At 40.8% G+C, this 15,563-nt stretch overlaps 1 long non-coding RNA gene across 2 annotated transcripts in view; it reads right to left on the bottom strand.

The window, feature by feature from the left end:
• Gm34562 overlaps positions 1-11,497 on the bottom strand; it is a 51,081-nt gene extending 39,584 nt beyond the window's left edge. The window contains exons 1-3 of one of the 2 annotated variants that reach the window (XR_875334.1): positions 11,314-11,497; positions 10,821-11,003; positions 7,278-7,480 (exon numbers count right to left, since the gene is read on the bottom strand). This is a non-coding gene — a long non-coding RNA (predicted gene, 34562). The remainder of the gene's footprint in view (positions 1-7,277; positions 7,481-10,820; positions 11,004-11,313) is intronic. The other variant, XR_384085.1, reaches the window with a different exon arrangement.
• Between the last annotated feature and the right edge of the window lie 4,066 nt (positions 11,498-15,563).

Consider the following 15,563-nt stretch of genomic DNA (forward strand, 5'->3'; position numbering starts at 1 on the left):
GTTGCAACTGAATGGTGTGTGTGTGGACTTCCTTGCCTGTCATAAGAACTAGTTACATCACTTTATGTTCTTCATCAGTAACTTCTACATACCAAAAGTTAAAACAGGTGTTTTTAGCAAGACAGGAAAGCTCATGTCTATAAGCCCAGCATTCAAAAGTTTAAGGCAAAATGATTACCATGAGATGCCACACACTGAGTTCCAGGTTATCCTGGGCTACAGTGTGAGACCTTGACTCCAAAAGATATAGAGGGAGATTAGATGTTAGGTAGATAGATAGGTAGGTAGGTAGGTAGGTAGGTAGGTAGGTAGGTAGGTAGGTAGATAGATAGATAGATAGATAGATAGGTTGATAGATTGGTAGATGATAGATAAATAAATTAGATATAGATTAAATACAGATATAGATATTCCAGTGAGTTTACATCACTTTTATATTTCCTCCTCCTCTCCTCCTCCTTCTCTGTCTTCTCTTCTTCCTCTTCTTCCTCCCTCCTCCTCCTTCTCTTTTCCTCCTCTTCTTTCCCCCTCTTCCCCTCCTCTTCCTCCTCCTCCTTCTCCACTTCCACCCCCTCTTTCTTCTACTTTGTATCATGCAACCTAGGCTGATCCTGAACTTCTGCGCTTCTTGCCTCGGCTTCCTGAGAGATTACACGTGTACATAAGTTCTCCTATCTTGTCCTTTAATAGCCCCATGACGGAGCCAGAGAGGTACAACCTTATCAGATCTCATATAGGACAAAGGCAGCATATCTAGCAGCAAAACAAATACATGTGCTACCTTACACCAAGTAACAAGTGCTCACCATCCTGAATGTGACCTTGAAATAGATAAGACCATATGGTTACAATAACATAGCGGCAGAATTCTGTCTTCTCAAAACTTACATGTGGGAGCACTTTAGAATGTGGCTGGATTTGAAGGCAGGGTGCTTAATAAATTAAAATAATGTCATTAAGGTACAATTTAATTTAAACATATGTTTTTTTTTTCATTATCGGGGATTGGCGTGGTTAGTGTTAATTGTCCACTTGACAGAATCTGACTCTCCTGAGAGACAGGCCTTTGACATGCCTGTGGGCAATTATCATGATTTCACTCATTGAGGTGTGGAGAGGTACCTGCTGTGAGTGGCTCCATTCCTGTCTGGGATCCTGGACTGTGTAACTAGAGGAAGGGAAGTGAGCAGCAGTAGGCATCCATCCCTCACATTTCTTGGTATGAGTATGATGTGACCAGCTGCTTCAAGCACTTACCACCTTCGCGGTCCCTGAACTGTAAACTAAAATAAGACTTTTCTCCTGAAAGTTGCTCCTGTCAGTATTTTATCACAGCAATAGACCAAGGATTGAACCTGTGCCCTGAAGCAACTTAGGGCAAGGGCTTTATCACAAAGCTGTATTCCTGGCAGGACTTTAGTCTAATATGACTGGTGCCCTTATACAATGAGAGTATTTTAACACTGACTCACAGAGGGAAGACCCAAGAAGACAGCTAAAAACCCAGGAAAAGATTCTCAGAATCAATCAGCTCTGCTGGCACCATGATCTCATATTTCAGCCTGAAGAACTGTGAGAAAATGCTTTTCTACTGTTCAGCTTCAGGACTGTGGTAGTTTGAAAAAAGGTATCCCTACTAAAGTAACAAAATAACAATATCCAAACTCATTAAGGATTGGCCATGTACTAGCACTTAAGTAACACCACAGATTTTGACACTAGATTCTTTTTCATCAACTTTCTTCCACATAACTCCCAATAAGAAACAGAAAAAAAAAAAAAACTAAAAGAAAATAACAATCTTTTATCACTAATAGTCATAGAGACGTATGAGGTCATAATGCAGCCAATATGGTTGTCATTGGGTTTCACATCCTAAGAATGGTCAGGATAAACTTCACTGCCCCTCCTCTTCTCTCCAAGAGGGATGCTTTGAAGCCATCCACCAGGGAATAGACAGTCAAAGGCTGAAAGCCAAGCCCTTGGGGATGAATTCCTGAAGGGAAAGAAAAGCCAAGGGTGCAGAGGAAAGGAGAAAGGAAGGCAAGAGGTCATAGATTAAGAGGTTGGGTGCTGAGCCCAGAAAATGAACACATAGACAACATAAGGCTGAAAAAAAAGAGAGTCAGTACCACTGTAAGGAGCTAGAGATGTGTCCAAGAGAGCAGAGCAGTGAGGCCACTCCTGAAAGTCTACCTCCTGTGTGAAGTACACAAATGTGTGACAGATACCAAAGGACCAAACGCATTCAGCCTGTGCAACGAGCAAGCTTTCCTCTTATAAGTCTGTGCTTGCAGGTGTTGGAGTTCACTCTACGTGTGCTTGGCATCTGCAGAGGCCAGGAAGGAGCATTGGATCCCGTTAAAACTGAAGTTATGAACTCTAGCTTGAGCCACCATGTGGGTGCTGAGAATCAAACCCTGGTTCACTTCAAGAGCATCCAGTAGTCTTAACCACTGAGTCCTTTCTCCAGCCCTTGTAGAAAACTTTCACATGTTCTCAGTGGTCAAACAAGTAACCTGATTTGGGCATGAATGATGTAACTGCTTCCTTTCAGTGGCAAAAGTTTAATGCTGGGATTTCACAGAAAACAGTCATTCAGCACTCAAAACGGCTCTACAAAGCAGGCAATGCCAGCATCGCCGTGTTGTTTCGGTTTGGAACCAAAGCCCAATCACAGTGCCTGATCAAAACATTTTTTTACTGAGCAGGTGCTTCGCATGGTGTCTGGCAATGGCAATTATTGGATAATTATTTCTGAATGTAGCCAAAGAATCATTACAGAAATACTCCAAGTTCAACATCAACAAGGTCTGGGGCAAATGAATTTGGAAGGTGGTTACTGAAAGTGAGGTGGGTTCTTGCCCAAGGATTTGGTGCACCCTGGAGTGTAGAGAATTGATGTCAGGCTCTAACATAGAATCTATCATCACAGAGCCAGAGCCAGACTTTTCTGTGTGTGCCATGTGGAACTGAACGTGGATCCTACACCTGTGGTGTTTGCTTTTTTTTCAGACAAATATGCAAACTGATAACAAGACCATCTGTTTCTTCCTCCTCAGATATAAAAGATGACTGCATTTGCAGAGAATGAATCATTCTGCTCTTCCTAACTGCTTGTCTGATTGCATAAACATCTCTGTATCGTCCCATTTTAATAAGTTGCTTTAGAATTTTCTACTCCTAGGGCTTTGTTTATATACCCTTAACTTCCCAAGAATGAAAAAAAAAATCAAGCAGATTTCTTCAATTGCTACATCAACAACAAAACTGCACTCTTAGAATTGGAATCAAAATTTCAACCCTGCCCTGCTTTATGGAATTTGAGGATTGGGAGATTCAAATGCAGCTAGAAAAAAGGAACAGGAGAAGTTCCTAACAAAGCAGTGAGAAAGTCTTGTTGTTACCTCTTTTGGTTTCACTGTGACTCTGGGTGATGTTGTTGGGGACTGTTCCTCTCTACCCAAAATTTTTGATGTCCAAAAGGAATGGTTTTCTGGTTTCTTTGAACTTCTCCCATTTCCTAACCAATGATGGCATAAGAAACTCTCATTCTTACTTATTTTCAACATTGTTCCATCTTATAGAAAGATCTCTTAAGAAACCAACAATAAAGAAAACTAGTAGAAAAGTTTGTGCCCGCAGACATCCACAGAACACAACAGACAGATTTGAGATAAATCTATCCAAGACACGTGTGCAACCATCTGCATTTTTTTCCCAACATCTACCCTCTTTGCCAAGGAAATGCAGAAAGGGAACCGAGTTCTGGAGTCCTGTTTCCAACCCAATCAAGAATATTTTATTTAGGAGGACACTGGGGGTCATTGTCCCAAAAGACTGACAGTATGCTGGTAGTTTCTATGGAAACCTAGGACCCAGTGGAGGGGAAAAAAACTGATCGAGTTAAACTAGAAGATGGAAAATCCAGGAAAGATGGAGCCAGAAGTTCTGATGCAGCAATCATCTACTTCCTGCTGTTTGCTTAGTTACCACATATTTTTACCTTCACGTAGATTATTGTGTTAAGTACACAGAATTTGCATCCAGACAGCTATGCCTCCACAGCTCTTAGTTCAAATTTGATAAAGGTCTCAACTTTTCAATCCTCAATTTGTTTCTGTAAAATGGGATCATTATCTGGGTATGATGATCATCACAACACTTTTGAGGAAAAGTAGAAGGATTATGAGTTCAACTCCACCCTTGACTATATAGTGAGTTCAAGGCCAGCCTGGGCTACATAAAGAGTGGAGGATATATATAAATATATATAAATATATATATATATATATATATATATATATATATATATTACATAAAGAGTGGAGGATATATATATATATGTGATTAGTAATGCCCATGCCATTTGACTTCTTGCAAAGACTCAATGAGAGTACCCAGAAAATGACTCTAGGTGTCACTTCACAGGATGTCAACACATTGCCTGTCATGTACTGAGCTCTTAATAAACTATGATTATCACAAATTCTACTTAGTCTTTTTCTTCAAATACTGCAAACCCAATGAGCTAAACAAAAGATATCCCAAAATTTCAGTTTGGGGCAGTTGTTCCTTACTGCCTGTAAGAAGCTTACCAAGAACTGCCCTGTTTCTATGGGTATCAACTATTTAATATCTGCTCATCACTTCCACTTCATTTATCACAAAACTAAAGCACAAAGCACTTGAGACTTGAATCACACAAGCTTATAAATACTTTAAGGTTATAATCAATGGTGAAGCTGGGATTTGAACCCAGGAGATCTAGCTCAAAGCTTTGTGTTTACCTGCTACCCAAGCATTCTCTGTCTTCATACTATTGACATTGTGAGCCCGACTGGTCTTTGCTATGGTGATACCCAGGATATAGTGCAGCATCCATACCCTATGCTCACTATGTATCAATCATCCCCCCTCCTCAGTGGGCCCATCAAAAATAGCTCTATATTCAGGACTGAGTCATCTCCCCAGTTCCCTCAGCTCCCTCAGCTCCTGCATTAAGAACTTAAATGCTGTCCTACCTCTCAGCTCACCTCTCAGAGTCACACAACACTGCAGCTACTAGCAGCAGTGAGTGACAGCATTGTGTCACGCTGTCTGAAAATGCAAAAGCAGCAATACTCACTTTTCTTTCCATTGTTAGTTTAACATACTAACTGTTTATTTAGCTTGTACAGTGAGACCGGTAGGGTTTTTATAAAACTGATGATGATTCAGATTTTATCTCCTGAGATTTATAGTCTTGTTAGGGTGGCACACCCATGAGCAGCTCATTCCTGCTTTGAAGGGAAAAGTAACAGAGGCCAGGGGAAGGTGTGTGATGACAGCTGGGAGAAGAGGTGAACAGCTGGGACAAGGGAGGTGTTCATGGAGAATGTGGGGGTGATATGGAAGATGTATCCGTGTGCTGGGACTCAGACAGCTGTCCCTATTGTTTTGTGTCAGGGTAATGGCTTGATATTAAATCCTTCAAATAAGGTTGTGTTATGAAGATGGCAAGCTAATTTTAGAAAACTTAGGAAAATCTGGCTTGGAATTATATATATTTATACAGTTTTTTATAGTCTTGCTAGATAGCCCAGGATGACCTAGAACTCACAGTCTTCCTGCCTCTCCCTCCCAGGTACCAGGAACACATGTATAATACCTGGTTCTTTACTAAGTCTTTCAGCAGAGCTTGCTGTGGCATGTTTTCCTTTCAAGCTAGACTGATTAATTTCTGCTTTTTCTTCACCTGCGGGTACATTTTCTTACATTTTATGCTCAGTCCTAAGCACTAAATAGATTGTTTGTAAGCTGAGTTTGGCTCATGGTACTTTTGACATTCTTAAGAAAGTGGATCAACTCTGCATGGAGTTTAAAAGATATTTTTCTGGCAAACTCTGAAGTGCTTGCCTGAATTTTCTAATTTTAATATTTTGTCACATTACACAAGCAAATAAAGGTCTCATTTTCATATGCAGAGTCTCTCTGTGTAGAAGCCTATTCGTCTGAATATAGAGACACATATGTGTCTATCTATAAATGTACGTGTAACAACCGAACTTCATTCTGGCAAGTGGTAGCATGCTTAATATACTATGAGAGCAGAGTTTCTGTGCCAGTTAGTGTTTATTCTTGAACAAATCTATACACAAGGTGCAAGTTAAGAGGTTAAAAGACACTGGGTGTGCGTAGGATGGCCAAGGCAATCGTGGCTCAGAAAGAAACGAGCCCTAAGAATAAATACAGTAGTGATGGAAATGGTGACCTGACTTCCATTGTTTACAGTTGGGAATGCCCAACAGGCTTTGGTTTATTAACATCCAAAAAGTAGTGGAGGAGGTTGGCCTTATCTGATGGCTCATCACTTGTGACTTCTCTACAAAGTGGAGAAGCTTCCATTTGCTCTAGTGCTCACTGCTTTGTTGATTTTACTGAAGCGTCTATTTATCTAATCTCCGTAGAATAGTTTCCATTTAAACAGGAAAAATAATCTTGGAGGATTTTACTCTTCGTTTAATCTTTCTCTCTCTCCCTTTCTTGTGAGTGTTTTCCTATTTAAAACTCATATGAGTCACCTTCATCAGCATTTCTGACAAAAACCCCTTCTATATTCCTGTGGATCTTAACAAAACAAGCATGACAGGAGTTGTCTGCCATGCCAAAACCTTAACTAGTGCGACTCCACTTTTGGTGATAAGTGGTGGTTTTGTTTTGACGTCTTTATAACTCAGCTCTTAAGTAATACAAGTTGCGAATAGTATGGTTCTTTAGTAACCCTGAAGGAAGTTATTTTTCCACTCAAGAGGAATCACTTTTTTCGAGGATTAAAAGATACACATTTATGTATATTAACATATATACATATAGGTTTGTGAAAAGTTCATATGAAGGGGAACTATTCCTTTCTAGAGTAGTTTCTAGAAACTTCTGTTTGTGAGCAAGAATGAAGGGTTGGAAAATTCCAGGATCTAACTTCAGTGTCAGCCAGTCATTTCCAAGACTTACAGTGACTGGTGCATTGATATGGATAGACCAGCAGGAGAAGGAGCCAGACATTTGCCTATCCATCATTCTGAAGTGACTGTTCCCTTGTATCCACCCTCAGTGCTTTCTGAGTTGGCGAGGAAGTGTTACTTTACATACGGGTTAGTCTTCCTTCTCCAGATACTCTGCGTGCTACACTTTTCTATACAAAATTATTGGAGAGAAAAGATCATGTTGACTATTCCCCAAATTTTCAAGCTTGTGTGTGTGAGATTATATGTGTGCATGCAGGCATGTAGACCCACCTGTGCATATGGATGCTAGTGGCTGATCTTCAGAGTCTTTCTTTATAAAATTCTACACCTTCATTTTCTGAAGCAATGTCCCTCATTGAACTTGGAGCTTGAGTTTTAGCTAGATGGGATCTTCACCCAAACATCCTAGTATGCAGGCATATACCTCATGCTCAGGGTATCCAATATCCTCTTCTGGTATCTTCCAATACCACCTTACGCATTGCACACACATATGCAGACAAAAAGACAGACAGACAGACAGACAGACACACACACACACACAAATACATAATTACAAATAGAGTAATTGAAACTTCCCTGCTGGTTAATGGAAATTCCTCTGGTATTGCCATAAATTATATCCCGAAATGAATGATAAACATCATCAAAGACTCTGGTTATAGATCCTTCTCTAGCGTAAGAAAATGTTTCATGGTTTTGTGGTGCTGAAGATGTATGTGTTTCTTGGTTTCTTGTTTGTTTGGTTGGTTGGGTTGGGTTTATGTTGCTTTTAAAGAGAGAAAGAGAAAAGGAGCATAAATGTAGGTGGCTAGGGAGATGTGGAGGATCTGGAATGAACCGGAATGGGAAAACATGATCAAAATCCATTGTATAAGAATAATTTGTTTCAATATATAAAGAAAAATGTGTGGGCTAAAAAAGACACCCTTCCTGCATTTATCAATTCATCTATGAAGCCATTCATCACATTGGTTATTCCTGAGTCTGTTTGTTTGTTTGTTTGTTTGTTTGTTTGTTTGTTTCTTCATCTACATGCAGAATTGGGTTGGTACTAATCTTCAATTGATCACCTATTGTAATGGCTAGTTTTGTGTCAACTTGACACAGGCTGGAGTTATCACAGAGAAAGGAGCTTCAGTTGGGGAAATGCCTCCATGAGATCCAACTCTAGGCATTTTCTCAATTAGTGATCGAGTGGGGAGGTCCCCTTGTGGGTAGTGCCATCTCTGGGCTGGTAGTCTTGGTTGTATAAGAGAACAGGCTGAGCAAACCAAGGTAAACAAGCCAGTAAGTAACATCCCTCCATGGACTCTGCATCAGCTCCTGCTTTCTGACCCTCTTGAGCTCTAGTCCTGACATCCTTTGGTGATGAACAGCAATGTGGAAAGTGTAAGCTGAATAAACCCTTTCCTCCCCAACTTGCTTCTTGGTCAAGATGTTGTCCAGGAATAGAAACCCTGACTAAGACAAATTGATACCATCACAGTGGGGTATTCCTGTGACAACCTGACCATGTTTTGGGGAGGACTGTGGAAGGACTTTGGAACTTTGGGCTTGAAGATCCATTCATTGTTAAGAGCTCTGTCAGATGTTGTGTAGGAGCTTGGAAGATAGTGTTGAGGACAGTGCAGAAGATGGAGCCCTAGCTTGTGAAATTTCAGAGGGAAAATTAAAGACTCTTTTCGGGGCCATTGCTATTTTGATTGTGAAGATTCTGTGGTTCTGGTTAGCTGGGGCTGAAGAATCAGCTGTGATTAACAAGATACCAGAACTACTAAAGTGAAAACTTTGCATTACTGGGACAATTGTTGCTGGTTAGCTGGAGCTAAAAAAATTAGCTGTGATTAAGAAGAGACCAGCATCATTGAAGTGACATCTTCTGGGAAGTGTTTTCTGAAATCACAAAGAGGCTGTGTTCCAGAGATAGCCAAAATTGCACCTTGTGCTGTAGTAGGACTTGGTAATGTATAAGAGTCACCCAGGTAGTACTGGTTTTGAAGGCATGAAGGGGTCATGCAGGGCAGCACTGTGAGAGGCCATGGAATACCAATGGTGAAGGTGCAGCCTCAGTTGTAATTGATGGCCCAGGACTGAAAGGGCCATGCAGTGTTTTGGAGATGCCAGGACCATATATGACCACCAAGAACAGCAGCAGCAGTGGAGTATAGGCATCTAGAGCCTAGAGGAAAAGCTGTGTGCTACAAAGGACAGGGCTGGAGAAGTGACCCAAGCCCTTGGAGGAGCCCAGAAGATAGTGGGTTGGATCCCAGACATTGGACAGTTGGAGTTTAATTGTTGCTTTTGATTGTGACTGTGCCCTGATATTTTTCCCTCTTGAAGGAAAAAAAATATTTTAGTGGTTTCCACAGTTAAGAGACTTTTAATTGTAAAAAGACTTTGGATTTTAAAAGATATTGGGTATTTTAAAAGGATTGAACTTTTAATATGTAAAGACTGTGGGACTTTTAAAGTTGTTAAGATCTTGGGGATGAATAAGAAACTAAGGGTTGAGGCTTACTAGTGATGTGTTTGTGTGTCAAGTTGGCAAGGGGTCAATTGTACTGGCTAGTTTTGTGTCAACTTGACACTGGCTGGAGTTATCACAGAGAAAGGAGCTTCAGTTGGGGAAATGCCTCCATGAGATCAGCTGTAAGCCATTATCTCAATTAGTGATCAAGGTGGGAGTTCCCCTTGTGGGTGGTGCCATCTCTGAGCTGGTAGTCTTGGTTGTATAAGAGAACAGGCTGAGCAAGCCAGGGAAAGCAAGCCAGTAAGTAACATCCCTCCATGGACTCTGCATCAGTTCCTGCTTCCTGACCTGCTTGAGTTCTAGTCCTGACTTCCTTTGATGATGAACAGCAGTATGGAAGTGTAAGCTGAATAAACCCTTTCCTCCCCAACTTGTTTCTTGGTCATGATGTTTTGTCCAGGAATAGAAACCCTGAATAAGACACCTATTGTCATCTATGATTCCCCTGTGGATCCATTCTACCTTAGTCCATTTTATTTTATCACTGGCTTGTTCTAACAAGGGAGTGAAGCATGTTTATCTCACGATCCAACTAGCTGTGGATCAAATCTCTGGCAATCGTGTATCTAGATTATCCCTTCCCTTCTTCTCTCCCATGTGAGGAAAATATGGTCTAAAATAAACCATCCTTCTACGTGAGTTTCAGTTTTACCCTGTATGTATGCCAATAAGCAGCATCCTTGCCTATAGCCTCTTCCAAAGGCAGTTATGTTCATGACTTGATGTCAGGAAACAGGCATATATTTTGTCTTAGGATGCCCAGTCAAGTTTGGTTAAGGTACGTATAGCTATGGTAAAAGTTACAAGGCGATCAAAGGCTCAGCCCTCAGCCCTCTTCCCCATCTATGATTTTACTTGGCTAAAGATCCCTGTGAGTTTTAGTAAAAGACAAGGGGTGTCTTGGGTGCTCTTGTTGCAGGATGTTGGCCCCTCACTCAACTGTCCTCAGTGTCTTTCATAGATGGGGGTTTTGGCTTTTTTTTCTATTTCATGGGAGGCTTTTGATATTGTGTTATTGTATGTATGATGATGGAAGAGATGAAAGTGAAACTTAGAGGCTCAAGAGACTTCACAAAGGATGGTGTGGTGCGAAGAAGAAGACACAGTCCTTCTCCCATCTTCTCCAGGCACAAACCCCAAAAAAAGAGTCATCATCTGCCCTTCTTCCTATGGAGATGGGAACTACACAGTGTTCCAGCACACCTCCACTCTCCATGTTCAGCTATTCTCACAATATTTACAAGGTGGAGGTCAAGAGGCAGAGATCTCTGAAAACTCACCTTGGTGCACTGCCTTCTGATGCTCAGGCTCTGTTTTGTACCACATTCACACAGAACATCACTGACATGTCGCTACATTTACCCTTTCAGGACTTTGTAAGTTTTCCACTTCCAGGAGCCACTTCTGCCACTGTCACCAATGTTCTTTGAAAACTCTTCTTCAAAGTGATGCTGACAAGAATCCTGAAAGACACAGTTAAAACCCATCTATCTAGTCCTTAGAAGCCAAGCAAATCTCATTGGGTGTATAGAGTCCCCAGTCAGCTTGCAGTGAGAAAGGCTCTTGAAGATATCTTATATACAAGCGAAACCCCTTTCTCAGTTTCTCCTCCACCCCAGCCACTTTTGCCACCATTGCTGGCTTTTCTTTCATAATCATCTGCCACCAAAGGCTACCCTCCTTAATCATGCTCCATAAATTCTAACAAGTCATAGCATTCTGCAAAGATGCCTTTGAAATGCAAGCCATTATGAGCCTTTATATATTTCATACCTTGAACATCTTCAACGTCTGACTGATTGCGCTTGGTTTTTCATTTTCAGTTCTTAGCAGTGTACAGACTCTGAGGTATTAAAAACCCTCTGTTAACTGTAGCATTAACTGCCACTTGCTGAAGAACAGTTTTATACAACCCACTCATTGCTAACCCAATCCATGTGCTCCTGACATCCAGCTTCACATCTCTCTGGCCTCTGAAGGTTGTGAACGCCCTCACCAAGCACCTGCAGTCCCCAGGCATCTATGAAACTGCCCTGGATTCCCTGGGGCTCTGCATACTGACGTGGGCTTCAGTAAAAGGGATGGCTGGGTGTGCCAAGCAGACGGTTTTTATTCTGGCATTTGCCAGAAGGGAAATTGCTAAAATGTTTTAGGACCCCCTCAGGAAAATAAAAATGTCACAGTGCCTTTAGCTTTTATCCCTCACTAAAAATCAATGTTTTCTAAAAAGAGAGAAGCTTTTAGTCCTCTTGTAAGGGTTCTGCTTCAGATCCAGCTCACGTTAATTAGGCACATACTTTTGGCCAGAGTTTTTAATAACTTCATTCCCATCACGATCAGCTATGAATCATCTTCACATCACAGTTGTAGAAGCAAGATGGAGAATGCAACAACCTACACGGGTCACTCTGTTTTAGGGTAGAAGCAGAATCCGAATCTGGCCCCTGGAACTCTGGCTTGTGTGCCTATAACCTGCTGGGTCTCTGCACCTCCACCCACCACGTATGCATAGCAAAGGAGGCTAGGCAGAAGTACATTATGGCCAAGTCCTACATGGAGCTGGCTTGCTCATTCCATCGTTGACCACTCTCTACTGAGAAGCACTGATGGTCCATGCAGTCTTTCAAGTATCGAAGAAATATGGTAAATGAAAACCGACAAAACTCCCTATCTCACCTCTACTGGGGGTCACGGCCAATAAACAAGATGCAAAATATCCAATATAGAATTTTAGCACTCTGTCAGAAACTAAGTCGTGAACAGTAAATACTAAGAGGAAAACAGTTACGAGTGAGAGGCTAAAGTTCTAAGAACATATCAAGCATATCTCCTTGAACAGGAAACAATTTCTGGAGTTTTAGCTGCATTGAGTTATTTACTGTTGGTGTTTGTTGTTTGGAGATGACAGAAGCACCATTTCACTTCAAGCAACAACACTGTAAGAATCAACTTGACATTGTTAATCACCAATTTATCCCCCACCCCCAATTTATCAATCATTTGTACTTTGGCTACTGTATAAGATTGCATCTGAGAACCAAATGCACTGATATGTTTTGGCCAGTGTTCAGTTATTTCAAAGCAACATTCAGAACTGGCATTCCAGGGCCTAATGTCCCTGAATATCGGCACATTATCCAACTGTGTTTGAAAGTTTATTGTTTCTCTAACTGTTTGTTTCTATAACCTTGGTAACTTATGAACAAATACATTGTCTTGCCTCACCGTTTGAGAGGCCCAGTCTGTGATTGTATGGAAGTACTGTTTTAAGGTCTCTCCAAGGGGTGTCAGCAGGCAATGGCAAAACATTAGGTAAAGCACATTATCAGGAACCAATAATGAGACCAGAAAGAGACCTGGGTGGCATTATCATTTCAAGAACATACAGTGATGTAAGGACTTCTTAGCACACCCTCTCTTCTAAAAGTTCCATCACCTCTTAATAGTGGGAAGACCCTGGGGACCAGACTTTTCACACACAGACCTTTAGAGGACACTCAGTGTCCAAACTGAAGCCCTGGATATTCTGTACATTATGGAGATCTAGAAAGGTCTATTGAGTTCACTGTGACACTTTCCCACATAAGTTGTCTATAAAGGCTAGCAAGATGATTAGGAATTCCCCATGCCTGATGCAAGCTTTAACTCAGAATTCTCAGAAGTGGCTCTGCCATAGAATTTGCACAGGTGCAAATACCAATAAAGGAGAAGAGCTCTCTCTCTCTCTCTCTCTCTCTCTCTCTCTCTCTCTCTCTCTCTCTCTCTCTCTCTCACACACACACACACACACACACACACACACACACACACACACCAAAGAAGTGAAAACACTCATGAAATCTTGTGTCTTTAAAGGAACACTGACGTCAACTTAGATCTGGTGTGGCAAACAGCCAGTGCTAAGAAAACGATTTTAATTTAAGGTGTGACTATAAACTAAAAAGGTAATTTCTTAGGAAAAAAAAAGTTTCAAAGGCAGTTCCTTAAACAGCTTAGAAAATAGCAAAATTGACTTCAGCCCTGGATAAAGAATGGCAGTCACTGGGACATGGGTATAATTGTAGAGATGATTAAATTTCATTGTGTATGAACTAGGAAATCTGTCCAGGAAAGGAACGACACATGAACATTATCTATATATTCCTGTTATCCCAGAGAGACAGTGATGACATAGGAACCACTTACCAAAGTTTACCATAGTGTAGAGTCGTGGTTGTCTCCTCCTTCCTTCCTCCCTCAAACCTTTCTTCCCTCCTTCCTTCCTTCTTTCTCTTCTTTTCTTCTTTTCCATCCCTCCTTCCTTCTCCTACTTCCTTCCTTCCTTCCTTCCTTCCTTCCTTCCTTCCTTCCTTCCTTTCTTGCATTGGTCTTGAGATGAGACTCTGCCATGTATACAAGGCCACCTTCAAACTCTCCATCCTCCTGCCTCAGTAACCCATTTCACTGATCAGTTTTCAAATCTTGTTCTCCATTGTCCTTGGACTATGCAAAGATATCACTCAAAGCATCAAGAACCGGATTTCCACTTCACTCTCCTGTCCACTGGCTTTATATATTGGTTCATGTGCAAAAATGTACCTTTTAAATCCTTTTACATTTAAGAGTCTGTAAAATGTTACCACAGAACTAGCAGGCTTCAATGCTAACATGTTTTCAGTGCGCTGACCCAATACCAGACTGAAAGCACTCATTCTGTGGCTTCCTGCTAAGTAGCTGCATCACTCTAGAAAACACATGTACATAAGTTATTCAGGAATGACTTCTGTACAAATTCAACCAGCACAAACAGTTATAACTTTTAATGTTAATCTAAAGTTGTCAAGATAGGTGAGGTTTGGAATAGAAAAATTGGTTTTTTGTAAACTGTTGGTTATGCTTGAAATTTTAAGGAAAGAGAAGTGACATAACAATGGATGGATAGTTATTGAAATAAAGAAAATAATATGGGCCCTTCAGTCTAGCAAGTCAGGGCTGAAATCCCTTAGGTTTTATGTGATGTTGAACAGCTGGCTTAAACTCATCCAACCTTAGCCCAGTTGAACTTAACAGTAGATGGTACATTCAGTTTTGTGCAGATTAAATGGGAAACTCTGGCATAGAGTTCTTAGGCCAATGTGGTACACCAAATGTGTTTAGCAAACATTACCTGCACAAGCATATGTATGTATGTATGTATGTATGTATGTATGTATGTATGATTGTATGTTTGTATGTGTGTGTATGATTCCTCACTTTTTAAACCTGTTAGAGACATAAAGGTTACATAATCTGTTGAGTTTTTGTTTTGTTTGGTTTGGTTTTTTTTTTTTTTTTTCTTTTTGGTTTTCCGAGACAGGGTTTCTCTGTATAGCCCTGACTATCCTGGAACTCACTTTGTAGACCAGGCTGGCCTCCAACTCAGAAATCCACCTGCCTCTGCCTACCAAGTGCTGGGATATCTGTTGAGTTTTAATAGGTGCTTATTAGCATCAAGATCCTTTATTTGGTGTATGACAAAACTTTAATTTATGAGTTTTCTGCCAAATTAAGAAGTCATGTTGGTAAGATCATATTTCCACCATGCACATGCTCACATTATTTCTGGTCAGTACAATACACTGTGCTCTATTAACCTTACCAGCACTTATCAAAATCCCAAGGCCCTTTGGAAAATATTTAAACATTCAGAAAATCTGACCTTCTCAAGTGGTCAACAGCCTAAAGAGAACCAGAATAATAGATGCTTATGTCTGATGTTTATGGAATCACTATGTAAGAATCATGACTGCTTTAGTACTAATGATATTGTAGGTATTACACTGAACACTACTGTTTGAGTAGTAACCACCTATTTGATGCCACACTGAGTAATACTACTACTTCAGTACTAACTACATATTTGGTACAACAGTTCCCTACTCTTGCAATGACCGTATTAAATCGGTATTTTATTAGGAGGGTGAAAATTGGTCAAAGCCCTTGAGTGTCAGAAAGTGCCTAGATTTTAACCTGTTTCAGGTGAATATCAAGCCCCAACCTTTGAA

Source organism: Mus musculus, chromosome 15, assembly GCF_000001635.26.
Source record: "Mus musculus strain C57BL/6J chromosome 15, GRCm38.p6 C57BL/6J".
Lineage (NCBI taxonomy): Eukaryota > Metazoa > Chordata > Mammalia > Rodentia > Muridae > Mus > Mus musculus.